The sequence below is a fragment of the Aquarana catesbeiana genome, linkage group LG07 (assembly GCF_042186555.1).
Source record: "Aquarana catesbeiana isolate 2022-GZ linkage group LG07, ASM4218655v1, whole genome shotgun sequence".
NCBI classification, from domain to species: Eukaryota; Metazoa; Chordata; class Amphibia; order Anura; family Ranidae; genus Aquarana; species Aquarana catesbeiana.
The window spans coordinates 78333545-78349043 of record NC_133330.1 but is presented as its reverse complement, the minus strand read 5'-3'; the positions used below and the strand labels follow the sequence as shown (position 1 = coordinate 78349043).

Genomic DNA, 15499 nt, shown 5'->3' with positions numbered 1-15499 from the left:
TGGGAAAAGAATGTTCTAATGCCACGTACACACGATCGGAAATTCGGCCAGCAAAAGACCGATGAGAGCTTTTGGTTGGAAAATGCGACCGTGTGTATGCTTCATCGGACTTTTGCTGGACGAATTCCCGCCAGCAAAAGATTGAGAGCAGGTTCTCAATTTTTCGGTCGGAAAAAGTTTTGATCAGAAATTCCGATCGTGTGTACCAATTCCGACACGCAAAATTCCTACGCATGCTCGGAAACAATTTGACACATGCTCGGAAGCATTGAACTTCATTTTCTCGGCTCATCGTAGTGTTGTACGTCACCGCACTCTTGCCGGTCGAAAGTTCATCGAATTTTTGTGTGACCGTGTGTATGCAAGCCAATCTTGAGCAGAATTCCGTCGGAAAAACCATCCAAGATAAGCTTTTTTTAATTTTTAAAAATCCGCTCGCGTGTATGGGGCATCAAAGTGTGTTTGCTTTTCTAATCATTAGTGGGGTCAAATCGACATTCGTTTTCAAATGCAGTAATGAGAAAATTCGAACGAGCAGAATGGAAAATGTTTCTTAAACTCTTCTAATGACGGCTGGGCGGCGTGGCTCTCGTTCCTGGGTGGACGTCATATGACAGCCCTCCAGAACGTCCGCTCTCGCACGCCCCCGGGGGCGTGCAGCACGGCAATCACGGCCGCACCGTGTTGTTAGGACACGATGCGACCCCGATTTGTGTAAAGAGCGGCAGCCACAGCTCTTTAACCATGTGATCGGCTGTGTCCAATCACAGATCATTAGTGTCCTGATTACAATTAAGTGCCAGCAATGGCAGCAATGCCACTGCCAGAAATCAGTGCCCACAATTGGCACCAATCTGTGCCCACAAGTGCCAGCAATCAGTGCCCACAAGTGCCAGCAATCAGTGGCCATCAGTGATGCCAGTCAGTGCTGGCTCTCAGTGCTGCCCATCAATGCTCATCACTGCTGCCCATCAATGCCACGCATCAATGCCTATCAGTGCCCATCAGTGCCACCCATCAGTGCCGCCTATCCGTAAACACAGAGATGCCGGTAATCGGCACTCCTCGCCTCACACTGACAGAGAGTCAGAGAGCTCCTCCCCTCACACTCCTCGCCTCAAACTGAGAGCCGATCAGCGGCATCTCCTCACAGAGGACATCTAGTGATGTAATCAGGGCACTGATTATTAGTGCCCTGATTACAATTAAGTGCCAGCAATGCCACTGCCAGCAATCAGTGCCCACAATTGGCACCAATCAGTGCCCACAAGTGCCAGCAATCAGTGGCCATCAGTGATGCCAGTCAGTGCTGGCTCTCAGTGCTGCCCATCACTGGTGCCCATCAATGCTCATCACTGCTGCCCATCAATGCCACCCATCAATGCCCATCAGTGCCCATCAGTTCCGCCCATCAGTGCCATCTATCCGTGCCGCCTAGCTGTGCCCACCAGTGCCACCTATCTGTGTCCAGTGCCCACCAGTGCCACCCATCAGTGCCGCCTATCAGTGCTCATCAGTGCCACATATCAGTGCCCATAAGTGCAGCATATTCGTGCCTCCTCATCAGTGCCACCTAATCAGTGCCCATAAGTGCCGCCTCATCAGTGCTGCCTCATCAGCGCCCATCAGTGAAGGAGAAAAATTACTTATTTACAAAATTTACTGACAGAAACTAAGAAAAACTTTTTTTTTTTCGAAATTTTTGGTCTTTTTTTTTTCAAAGAAAAAATAAAAAACATAGGAGTGATTAAATACCACCAAAAGAAAGCTCTATTTATGTGAATAAAATGATAAAAATGTTACATGGTTACAGTGTAGCATGACCGCGCAATTGTCATTCAAAGTGTGACAGCGCTGAAAGCTGAAAAATGGCCTGGGCAGGAAGGGGAAGTGCCCTGTATTGAGGTGGTTAAATAAATACATTTCTAACAGTGTATGTGGTTTTCGATTGGTAAAGTCCATTCGTTCCAAAATCAAATGTTACAAGCAAACAAAATCTTTTGAACATCAACAAATGTTCTGAGAATGTTCTGAAAATTTTGTGCAAGTTTTCCTAAGACTTTTCCTAAGAATTTCTATCTATCTGTGGCCATCTTGACACACTATACAGTTCATACCGATGAATCCCTCTGTTGGGCTATAATATTCTTCAGAATACCTGAACAACGCATGCTTCTGCTTTAATACAGCCACTCTTCAGCTGGCAAGGTTCCTGTCTGATTTCTTCGATTTTTCAGTCCAAGGACATTGGGTGGTAGCAGGCTAGCAAGGCCATACACATAGCGTATTTTGTCTGGTTCATCAGGAAAAAGCCAAAATGAGTTAAGTGTATGGCCAGCCTAAACGTGGATTGCCTGTTGTGGATGGACTGCACCATGAAGAAAAGCTCAATATACGGCAAATGTTGGCTAAAAAATATTAGCAAAGTCCATAATAGGGAATTGTGTTCAAACTAAACTCCAGGCAGATATCAAAAGCACAAATAATTAGGTTTTGTATTCATTTTTACATCTACGGGCTTGTGCACACGGACACAATCGAGCGTACATTGCCAGAATTCAGCATATTTTGTGTCCAGAACTGCTTTTCTGTCCCTGTGTGCATATAAACACTTAGATGTGCACTTACAGGCATACAGCCATGGTATCTGTCAGCCTGTCATTCATTTGTAAAGGCTGCTGGTCAAGGCTTAACGCCAACATCTTTGAGTCCTGGGTGCAGAAATAGGCGAAATTCTTTTTTTAATGCAAATAATTACCGTATTTATCGGTGTAGAACACGCACCCCAATTTTAGGAGGGAAGTTTAAGGAAAAAACTTACTTTTTAAATAAAGAACTTTGAAGCAAAATTAGGGGCACAGCTCATCAATGCACCCTGCTCAGTGCCCATTTGCAGCCTCTAAATTGCCCACAAATGCAGTTTGTTCAGTGCCCATCTGCAGCCTATAAATTGCCCATCAATGCAGCCTGTTCAGTGCCCATCTGCAGCCTATAAATTGACCAACAATTCACCCTGCTCAATGCCCATCTGCAGCCTCTAAATTGCCCATCAATGCACCCTGCTCAGTGCCCATCTGCAGCCTCTAAATTGCCCATCAATGCACCCTGTTCAGTGCCCATCTGCAGCCTCTAAATTGCCCATCAGTGCACCCTGTTCAGTGCCCATCTGCAGCCTCTAAATTGCCCATCAATGCACCCTGCTCAGTGCCCATCTGCAGCTTCTAAATTGCCCATCAATGCACCCTGTTCAGTGCCCATCTGCAGCCTCTAAATTGCCCATCAATGCAGCCTGTTCAGTGCCCATCTGCAGCCTCACCTTTCCCATCATTGCAGCCTCGCCAGTGTTGGATTATCCCTGCTGTCTCCGAGGGAAGAGGAGTGCCGAGCGCCGCTGAATTACACAGAGCCGCGATCTCCTGTGTACCCGGCGCTCCGTCACTCACAGCCACACCTCCTGGCCCTGCTCATATTATAGACAAAACAGGAGGCGTGGCTGTGCGTGACGGAGTGCCGGGTATACAGGAGATCGCGGCTCTATGTACGGTATTTCAGCGACACTCGCTCCTCTTCCCTCAGAGACAGCAGGGATCGTGTATAACACTCTCCCATGATTTTCCCCTGATTTTAAGGGGAAAAAAGTGCGTGTTATACACCGATAAATACAGTACTTACCTAAAATTGACTTTGTATCACCCTCTTGCAGTCCCTGTATAACAGAACTCTGGCTAGGGGAAGAAGGATTGGTATAGGGGGCCAATGAGTTTTGCTGCAGTTCAAGAAATCTGCTGATAGTAGATGAGAGCAGAGTGACAAATAGATGAGCTGATCAGTCTGCTGTTTCTCTTTCTGACCATTCACAGGGTTGGGAGAAGGCCTGTTGGTGTTATTCAACTGCAACAGAGAAAAATCAGGTCCCCTTCCCCTCAAGGATCTCAAAATTGGATGGACAGAGGTAAAAACTGCCAAAGGATTTGCCTGGAGTTCAACTTTAAACTATAATACTGCGTTGGACCAGGTTGGTAAGTGTGAGATTGTTTCTTCTGGATTGCTTGGAAAAAAGAATAGGATTGTTCTTTTGTTTTATGTAGTTGGAAAGAAAACTAAACCCCATTAGTGATGCAGCGTCTGCAAGGTCCCTCTCTGATGCCCACATCTTGTCCTAGGCTTCTTCTGGGTTTGGTGTCTTTGGCCATCTTATTTGGCTGGGCCAGGATAACATTACTCTTGCGCATGCGCACAAGCGTTCATTCCCCCCAGCGGTGACGTGTGCCGAGGATGTACAATGAGCTGTGTATGTAGCCATCTTGTGAGGAGGAAGGTTAAAGAGACTTTATTGCAGAAGAGACATAGTGGGCTTGAATTACTAAAACTGGAGAGTGCAAAATCTGGTGCAGCTCTGCATAGAAACCAATCAGCTTCCAGTTTTTTTTTTTTTGTCAAAGCTTAATAGAACACGCCAAAGTTAGAAGTTGATTGGCTACTATGCACAGCTGCACCAGATTTTGCACTCCAGTTTTAATAAGTCAACCCCACAAGTACTTAAGGTACATATTTTATTCTTCTAGCTCTGCTTTCTTTAATGCAGAAAGTACACATATGCCTGTGTGAATTAGTCCTTAACCACTTCAGCTCCGGAAGGTTTTACCCCCTTCCTGACCAGGCCATTTTTGTGCACTATGGCACTGCACTTTAACTGACAATTGCGCGGTTGTGCGACACTGTACCCAAATAAAATGTATGTCCTTTTTTTCCCACAAATAGAGCTTTCTTTTGGTGGTATTTGATCACCTCTGCGGTTTTTATTTTTTTGCGCTATAAACAAAAAAAGACCGACGATTAAAAAAAAAAAAAGCAATATTTTTTACTTTTTGCTATAATATATATCCCCCAAAAATATATAAAAAAAAACAAATTTCTTCCTCAGTTTAGGCCGATATGTATTCTGGTTTTTGGTAAAAAAAAAATCCCAATAAGTGTATATTGATTGGTTTGCATAAAAGTTATAGCGTCTACAAACTATGGGATATTTTTATGGGCTTTTTAATTTTTTTTATTGTTTTTACTAGTAATATCGGCGATCAGCAATTTTTAGCGGAACTGCGACATTGTGGCGGCCAGTGACACCAATACTGTCATCAGTGCTAAAAAAAAGGTACTGCCCCTGTATAAATGACACTGGCAGAAAAGGGGTTAACATCAGGGGCGCTCAAGGGCTTAAGTGTGCTCCTAGGGAATGCTTTCTAACTGTGGGGGGACAGATACACTGGAGGAAAAGAGAGATCCGTGTTTCTGATTAGCAGAAACACAAGTTCTCTCTTTTACTCCCTTGTTTACATAGGCAGACCATTCTGCCTGTCCTCCGAACGATCAGCGAGTCCAGGCGGCCATCGCAGCTGCCAGACCCGCTGATTGGCTCCCGCTGTGTCCAATCACATAATAGCAAATTAAAAAAAAATAATATAGTATATACAATTGTTACACGAGTCATATTGTAAAGGAATAGCATTAAAATTACCTTTCCATTTCAATATGCAAAGCTGTCATTTTCTGTGAAATGCAATGCAATATGGCAACCAAGGCATTCTGTAACCCCCCCCCCCCCCAGAAATGTTATTTTGTGCTTGTGTGATTGGCTTACTGATATACCCAGAAGTCTGCATTAAGCTACAAGACAGATTTTGGGCATCCCCCGCAACAAAAATGTAATTTTGTTGCAAAACTCCCATAGGCAAATCACCTCTAATACCGCGTACAGACGAGCGGACTTTTTGACCGGACTGGTCCGACGGATTATCCGACGGACTTTCGGCAGACTTCCAACGGACTTTCCCAACAAACAGACTTGCCTACACACGATCACACCAAAGTCCGACGGATTCGTACGTGATGACGTACGAACGGACTAAAATAAGGAAGTTGATAGCCAGTAGCCAATATCTGCCCTAGCGTCGGTTTTCGTCCGTCGGACTAGCATACAGATGAGCGGACTTTTTGATAGGAACTGAGTTCGGCGGAGTTCCGATGTAAAAAGATTTGAAACATGTTCCAAATCTAAAGTCCGTCAGATTTTCGACCGAAAAAGTCAGCTGCAGGTCCGATGAAGCACACACATGGTCTAATTGTCCGCCGGACTCGGTCCATCGGACCAGTCCGGTCGAAAAGTCTGCTCGTGTGTACGCGGCATTAGGCTGGCTGGCCATAGATTATACAATTTTCTTGTTCAACTTTCCTTCAGATTTACCAAAGCCATATAATATGAGGTCAAACCTAAACACTTTCAATGTGTATGCAATCAGGCAGGCCCTTGCACTACATAGTTGAAGGTAAATCTGAAGAAAATTGAATAAGAAAATTGTATGGTGTATGGCCAGCTTAAGAGGATGCAGACCCTGCCACTTTCCTTATTAGGACCCTGCAAGTGCAGCAGCTGATTGGTAACTATAAAATCACTACCATTAGACTCACTTTGCACATGAACACAGAGAAACAAAAAGCAATTTCTTCAGAGCAGAAACAGGTAGGAATCTGCAACAAAGTTTGTTAAAATACCTGCAATGTACACAGATCACCCAAAGGGGAATGTTTTTTTCTCAACAATACTGGACTTACTCTTTAAGGGTTTCTACAAATGCATGCAGAATGCAGGAAAGCACTTAGCACTTGCGTTAACATAGGAGGAATTTTCCTATTCTCTGAATGCTCTCTCTGCAGGCAAGCAATGAATTTATATGGCCAATTGCAGCCCCGTTCAGGCCAATGCAATATAAAGCAGGCAAGTATGAGCTGGCATAGCACAAAGTTTGTATTTGGCTGTGGTCTATATCACACATGAAGGTCGCTGTTTCATGCCCGCCTGTAGGAGCCCCTTCTGTCAATAAATAATTAGCATTTAGAATATAGCTATTTTAGACAAGTCGTGGGACCACATGGTAATGGCTTGTGATTGCAATTTAGTGCGTGTTACATTCAAAGTGTGTTTTTTCCTCTTGTGTCATATTAAGGCATAGAGATTCTGGATAAAGTACAAATCAAATCTTCCTGTTACAGTCAAGCATATCTAATGAGTTTATAAAGATGCAAGAAATCAGTAGCTCACATGGGTTTAGTGGAACTTAATATCTGAAAAGATCATGTGCCAGTTCTATATCTTTGCAGAAACGATCTTATTTGAAAGAGCAATGCACCTAGAGACTACATCTGGTCAGCGGCGGCCAGTCAATAAGGGGCGCAGGGACGCCTCCCCCCCTAATCTCCATTGAGCCCAGGTGCATAGATTTCTATGAGTTTTTTTTTTAATTTTTGAAGCACATGATTGGAGCCTGAGGCTCTATTTGGCTTCAAAAAGGTTGGGCTCGGGGCACAGAACACTGCACCCAGAGTCCACCCCCTTGTGACATCAGCAAATCAACATTCACTGTTGTCTTCCTGCTTCACCTCCTGGCCAATGAGGACAGGAAGCGGGTTTTAGGACCGGATTGGCCAGGAGGGGAAGCTGCCGAAGCCGGGGAAGCCACCCGCAACCTGGATAGGGCAAGTAAGGACCTGGTGGGGTGGGGGGGTTTGTTTGCCCCCTATCAAAAAATGGAGCACCAGCCGCCAATGCATCTCGTCTTACCATATATCCACTGGTAAGCTACTTTATCTGACAGTGCAGGACGGACAAAGTAGCTTAATATGCATATCTAGTGGTGGGTGGGGCTAATAACATACAATATACATGCACACTGCATACAACATACATGCAATACATAATCAAGACTAACAAACAACAAGTACGTAATTACTTCATTTCTTCTTTAAATATAGTTGCACACCTCTTCATTTCGAATATTCACAACCAAGCATTTAGCCCCTTGGTGACACCTTCAGTTCCCTGTGCTCCTGCTCTTGCCAGCAGAAAAGCCTGGGGGTGTCAGTGACGTTTGTTTCCATAGTGGGGATAGTTCACCCTCGCCTGGTCCACTTTGCTTCTACATGGGCACAGCTCCTCTTTCTCCTCTCCACCGCTCATCCTCTCCTGGCAGCTGGTAAATGCAGGACCCAGCGTTTGTGACTCCGAAAAATGAAATTTCACAAGATGCACATTCGAGATGTAACCATTCCAGGGATGGCCTGGCAATTGGAGCAAAATTCCGGTATTGCCAGGTAAAATCCGGTCAATTCCCAGGTATGAAAATTTGGGATTCATAAACAGAGAACAATTGCATATCAATTTGTCCATCGTGTATAGGAAAAACGTTTGCACAACACAAACACTAATTCTCTCAAAATCTCATGGGAATCATACAAGGTCATGATTTGGGGCCAAAACACATGACTCAACCCCAAGACGTTCATGGACTTTTTTTTTCTTTTCAAGCGATGCTCATATATAAACTGGCACCATTGAATATATAGAAAATCTTAGTGTTGAGCGTTAAAGTACTTCAACACTTTAGATTGCTCACATGTGAACGGGGCATTTTGGAAATTGGTCAGAATAAAAAATTGAGGCAACCAATCAAATTCCATTAATCATTTCTAGGGAATGAAAGGGACTATATTTATAGTAGCAATAGGCAAATGCACTTGTCCTTGAGATGTTCAAAAATGTAACACTTATGCTGTGTGTACACGAGCGGACTTCTCGTCGGACTGAACTCCGAAGGACTTTTTCGACAGAGTTCCGACAAAATGGACTTGCTTACACACGATCCCACCAAAGTCCGATCATTTCAAACGTGATGACGTACGACCGGACTAGAAAAGGAAGTTCAATAGCCAGTAGCCAATAGCTGCCCTTGCGTTGTTTTTGGTCCATTGGACTAGCATACAGACGAACGTTTTTTTCGATAGTAATCAAGTCCGTCAGAAAAATTTGAAACATGTTCTATTTCTAAAGCCCGTCTGATTTTTCAACAGCAAAGGTCCGATGAAGCCCACACACGATCGGAATGTCCGACGGATTTGTTCCGTCTGACCTTTTCTGGTGGAAAGTCCGGTCGTGTGTACACGGCATAACTGGTCCTGAGGTGTTTTTAACTGGCCCAGCTTACAACATTACGGAATAAACAAAATGTAATTTGGAATAATGCTCTTACACAGCTCTTATCATCCACACTCATAGAATATTTTTCATTCAGTTTAAGCTAGAAAATAAAATATATATAATATTTTCACTTTTACTAGTTAGACCACTCCTTATCTTTCCAACCTCTTTCTTACAAACCAATACACCGCCCCCATTCCTTGATGATCCAGAAGTTTGAACCCATGAGTGATAGTTTCTAAAAATTGGAAGTAACAATCAACTACACAACATGAAAAAATGACATTAGAAATATATTTTTTTCAGCTTTATTAAATACTTCTGAAACTATCATGCACATTTTCGTATTTTTTTTTAAAGAAAATTCTTCTTGGACTGAAAAATCCTGTTATACTAGTTGAGAGATCGATCTATGTTTATAGTCACCGGTGAAAGCCTAACAAAAAACAAGTATCTTTATGAATTTAAAAAAAAGGTATTTTATGTGAGCTGATAGGTGCAAGATCTACAATTGTTGGGATGTTATTCTGTAAAGAGCCAGGGAAGTTAATTGTTACAGAAAACTGCGAACGTTGTGCCAAAAAAGACAAGCAAAGGGCAGAGGACTAGTCACTAGTATTGGCTGCAGTCTCTCTGCAGCTGGTCAATTTCCACATTACTGTCTTACCATGCTGTCTTCTACACTTTGTTGCTCTGTGGAGGAGGCCATCTTTGTGCTTCCTCATGTCAGAGCTGCCCCTTTGATGACTAGTAATCTGATGACTGGCAGGAAAACATTCAAGAAATATCAGTTGAGGTGTATGATGCATAGATCAACATAATGCATGAAACAGAAGCAGGGAGGTTCACTGCAGCTCCTCAGGTACAGCTTCCTCTCCAGCAAGGAGAACAGTTAGCAGTACAGTAGTGAAATAAAAAATTCTCACTCCAAATTCGGCAGTCAGAGGCATTGGTGCCTTAGATTCATGCAGCAGATATACAGTTGTGAATTTCTAGAAGAGTACCTAAGCTCAGTCACATGTCAGAAAGTGCTCTGCTGTTTTTTTAAGAGGAATTCAAGACAAAAGGTAAATTTTTCAAGGCATTGTTTAGAGACAATAACATTAAGTCATATTTTTTTACAATGGATATCATAACAGATCAGTGCCACTCCAAGCTCCAGGTTTACACTATGTATTCAGGTGCTGGCAGAGATAGAGCACATCTAGCTCCAAAATGTATTATGACATACAGGTACTGCCGCACACTGTATTCAACTCCAATGTAAGGTTAAAGGAAGACAGGCTTCAGCTCAGATCCCAGCCCATCAGTCATGCCCTTTCAACATGTTTTACCCACATTAAGCTTAATCGTAGAGGTGACTTCTACATTTAAGCTCAATGTGGGTGAAACATGTCAAAGGGGCATGACCAATGGGCTGGGATCTGAGCTGAAGCCTGTCTTTCATTAACCTTACATTGGTGTGCGGCGGCACCTGCATGTCCCTTACAATTGATGCTGCTGTAACATTTTTGTTTACTGCCAAATTAGCTGGTCTTCTGAGTGCTGGCCCTGATATCTAGTCCTAGGGTGGCACCTTCCCATTGCAGGGTCCCACGGAGCCTCACTAAAACCAACGTTTTGTGCATGCTCTTATGATTGGCATGCCTGTGGAAAAAAGCATAGAGATTACCGAGATGAGAAAAAACACAATAGAACCGCCTTTGGCCCACCTCCAGGTGACAGCAGCTATTGGTCCTCAGAACAGCAAAACCATCCAAATGATTGTGCATGCAAGTGCATTTGTACAAGGCATAATGGGACATGTAGTCCCAATTGAAATATTGTAATAAAGGGAAATTATGTTATAAGTGCCCTGGCAGAAAGTTCAGAGAAATGATGCACAAGAAGAGGGAGGATGTGGTTACAGAATGACAAAAAAGTGAGTGTTTATGAAGCCTTCATAGGAACTTTTTACTATACAGTACTATGCAAATTAACTCTGATGTGTTTGTGTTACATAAAAAAGGAGGCTGTAGTACTACTCTAGGTCTACTTTAATCAGAAGAGAACATTGTGGTCTTCAGATAATCTCTGGATTGCGTTAGCGTTTTGCTTTATTTAAATGTATTTTTAGCGTTATTATTGTACATAAAGGAATTTGTTTGCTTTGTAGCTAATAATTTGTCAAATGATACCATGTTGTATTAAAAACCACAAAAATGCTCAACTTAAAATGTCTGTACAAGAGGTTAAAAAAAAATCTAATTTAAAACCTGCAAAAAACGAGTGAAGTGTGAATGCAGCCCAAGGCAAATTTTCTCTCCTTCCTTGTAGGGTGGGGCAGTGGTGCTCCCCCTTATTGTGAATGAGTGAAGAATACCTGGCCTCCATATAGGCAGTACCATGCTTGAGAACTGATTAGTAGGAGTACGAAAACTGTGCAACTTTATTACTGGAGTTAAATCACTAAAGGAATAAATAATGTCCACTTACCTTCAAGAACAAAGTACAGTTAAACCTTGGATTGCGAGCATGATAGGTTCCGGAAACATGCTTGCAATCCAAAGCACTCGTATATAAAAGTGAATTGTCCCATAAGAAATAATGGAAACTCAGATGATTCGTTCCACAACCATTTATTCATTTAAGTCCTTCAGTTTATAGTCCATATAAAAAGATTTTAGCAATGTGATAGGTTGTGAAACCATAAAATGTCCATCCACAAATGGAGGCCTTCACAAGGGGATTAGAAGCAAACTCCAGCAGGAGCTACAGAGTATAAAAGAGAAGAGAGGTGCCGGCGAAGTTTAGCAATATGGTTACAATTAATAAAGGTACAACATTTAACAACTCACATGGTTGATGATTAAAAGAGACACATCTAAGTATGCAGGCATCTGGGGTAAAGCTGTCCACATAGACCATCCTCCACACCGCCGTCTCTCACCGCTGTCAGTCTGAAATTGTGATCGGGAAGACTACCCTGCAGTAGAGTGATCTGAAAGTGAGGCTTGAAGTGATCGTGGAGCGCAGCGTGCAAGGGATGATATTGATGGCAGTGTGGAGGATGCCTGCATACTTAGATGTGCCTGTTTTAATCATCAACCATGTGAGTTGCTAAATGTTGTACCTTCATTAAATGTAACCATATTGCTACACTTTGAGGCGCCACTCTTCTCTATTACACTCAGTTGTGACATGACGCTACTTGTATATCAAGATATCACGCATCAAATCAGAATGTATAAACAAAAATTAGCTTGTCTTGCAAAACACTCTCAAGTTACTCTCAATCCAAGGTTTTCCTGTAATGTTATGTTACCTTTAAATAAATACTCAATTATGTGCGGTGGAATTTATATTACAAAGCAGTATTGATGATTAAAGTTGACTTTTGACTGTTTTAGTAAATCGCCCAATCTTTTTCTTTTACCAAATCAACACTGTCACCTTGACCATCTTTTTGTAAAAGGAAATCCTCTGACCCCTCTACACTCCACCCTTCTTGTGTTCCCTTGCACCTCCTTGCTCCTTGGCAGCTGGCAATGAGATCAACTGTGTTGGCAACCTTGAAGAGTGGTGACGTTGCTTCCGCAGCCATGTGACCATACTTCCGAATGCTGAAGCCCCGTACACACGATCAGAATATCATACAAAAATACCACATTCGAAGTGATCAATGATAATCTGATCATTAGTGCACAGCTTTTGTCTTAAATTTTAGACATTAATGGCTGTGTGTTGAGTTATTTTGAGGGGACAGCAAATTTACACTGTTATACAAGCTGTACAATCGCTACTTTACATAGCAAAGTGTCATTTCTTCAGTGTTGTCACATGAAAAGATATAATAAAATATTTACAAAAATGTGAGGGCACACTTACTTTTGTGAGATACTGTACATGAGGTTATAATGTAAAACTTTTTAATTAAAGTGGTTGCAAACCCTTGTGTTTTTTCACCATAATGCATCCTATGCATTAAGGTGAAAAAACTTCTGTCAATGACCGGCCCCCCAGCCCCCCCATTCTACTTACCTGAGCCCCTTCATTCCCTCAGCGGAGACGCGCTCTCCCTCTCTGCACAGGGTCCTGGCTCTTGATTGGATAGATTGATAGCAGCGCAGGCATTGGCGCCCGCTGCTGTCAATCACATCCAATGACGCGGGCGCCGGGGGGGGGGGGGCGAGGCCGAGTCCGGCATTCGTGTCTATGGTCGCAAATGCCGGACTCGGGAACTCACCCGCACGGTAACCCCCAGGGAGAGTGCTTCTCCTAGGGGGTTATCTGATGCGAGGAGGAGCCGCGAGAGCCGCTGAGGTACCCCAGAAGAGGAGGATCGGGACCACTCTGTGCAAAACTAGCTGCACAGTGGAGGTATGACATGTTTGTTATTTTAAAAAAATAAAATACGAAGATTTACAATCACTTTAAATCTGTCTCTTATAAAGTTGCAGAATGCAAGCAGTTTAAGGTGGTATAAGTACCGGAAGCCGAAATATCCATTTTGCATCAATTGAAGCAATTTTTTTTTTTTTTTTAGTACATTTTGTTTTAAAGGATTGAAAAACTGATCAATCAATTTATACCAGTAGAATGCATGGGAACGAAAGAGTGATTTACAGACTGTAATATATAAATATACCACCTGAAAACTTTTCATTGCTATCTCCCTTTCCACTTCTCCTAAGCACAATTCCTTTGTACATAGCTTCAGGCACTGAAAGATTGTGCTTTATTGTATGAGGATTTTAGGATTACTGCCACCGAACCACTAGATATAGGAAAAACATACTTCTTAATTTTATAAGTATAATACCTAATTTTCTTTATATTTGTTTTTACTTACATGGACTTCTTTAAATTGTGATTACTTTCATCTTTCAAATTTGTAAGCCATAGAATTTTTTTTTTTTTTTTCCATTTTAACAAACTTCTATTCTTTTATTCCTATACTCATAATGTGGTTTTGTTTGTATAGATTGTAATACTTAAGCATTTTAATAGATAATCTCTTGCTACATCAAATTTTAAATATTTTATCTGCCACTTTGGATGAATAATTAAATATTTAATCAACATAGCTTACAGCAAGGAATACAAATTAACACAAGATTAAACCTGTTGACTGATTATGCTTATAAACCACAAAGTGAATTAGTCATTAACATCTGCCTAGATTATAATGCCTTGCTCATCATTTGTGGATTGCGATAGATTGAGCAAACTCCAGAATCTCGGATGCTTCTCTTTACGAATACTTTCTGTGGGAAGTTACATCAACTACATCGCATCCACGTTATTAAAAGGAAGTTATCCATGACACATTCTAGTGTGTAGGTGTTTGTCTGGTTTTAAGGGCTTAAAATTAATTGGGTAAAAGGTTGCGAGAGGTTGATTATAGGTCATATGAAGATACATTGCGAAATGGGAGTGAGTGAGATTCCTATGCCATGTTAATTGAGATTAGCAAATATGGGCTCAATTATAAATAGTTACATTGTGGTTGAATAATGTGGGTTGTTTTGTGTGGGCTCCATCGGACATTTTCCATCGGATTTTCCGACACACAAAGTTGGAGAGCAGGAGATAAAATTTTCCGACAACAAAATCCATTGTCGGAAATTCCGATCGTGTGTACACAAATCCGACGGACAAAGTGCCACGCATGCTCAGAATAAATAAAGAGATGAAAGCTATTGGCCACTGCCCCGTTTATAGTCCAGACGTACGTGTTTTACGTCACCGCGTTCAGAAAGATCGGATTTTCCGACAACTTTGTGTGACCGTGTGTATGCAAGACAAGTTTGAGCCAACATCTGTCGGAAAAAATCCTAGGATTTTGTTGTCAGAATGTCCGAACAAAGTCCGACCGTGTGTACGGGGCATTACTGTCTCCTACAGCTTGTCTGTAATCTTAGCATATCCACAGGCTTTGACCATCATTTCCTGCACTCTTTGACAGTCCCTTTTTGCATTGTGTATCCTAAACAATATTATAATAAACATTATGTGTGACTTTGATCAAATCAGAGGCCACAGTTGAGCCGCCCTAGACCATTGTAAATTGATAAGCACTGCTGTACAGAGTGGTGTGGAGCACATGCCTTACATTATGGAGTACGAAGTAGAGAGATATGGAGTATGTGTCATATAGAGCAGTGTACCGTACTCAACCTACAGTGCAAATTATTATGTTGCAGGGAACGGTTCCTGTGGCAAAATGAAGGTGAACAAGAAGAATAGAAGGAATGGTAACCTGGAGCACTGCTGACAAGGAAATCCTGAGCAGTTCCCTAATTTGCCACCCCTTACCCCCCAGACAGGCTCTCTGAGACAGCTGAACATAAGACATAGGTCTCTCCAGTCCACCCTATGTGTGTATTATTTGAAGTTTTCTATTCTACGAGTATACATGTCCCTGTTTATTGTGCTATTGTGCTCATTGAGGAAGACATCTAGAAGTTTTTAATTTGTCAATACTCCCAG

The 15499-nt window shown here is 42.2% G+C and overlaps 1 protein-coding gene across 3 annotated transcripts in view; it reads left to right on the top strand.

The window, feature by feature from the left end:
* PPARG (peroxisome proliferator activated receptor gamma) overlaps nucleotides 1-15499 on the top strand; it is a 102861-nt gene that overhangs the window by 10308 nt on the left and 77054 nt on the right. The window contains exon 2 of one of the 3 annotated variants that reach the window (XM_073592357.1): nucleotides 3861-4015. The exons of 1 other annotated variant lie outside the window; for it this stretch is intronic. The gene's annotated coding sequence lies outside the window, so the exon portion shown is untranslated. Of the gene's footprint in view, nucleotides 1-3860; nucleotides 4020-15499 lie in introns of all 3 variants that reach the window. One more of the 3 variants, XM_073592356.1, reaches the window with a different exon arrangement.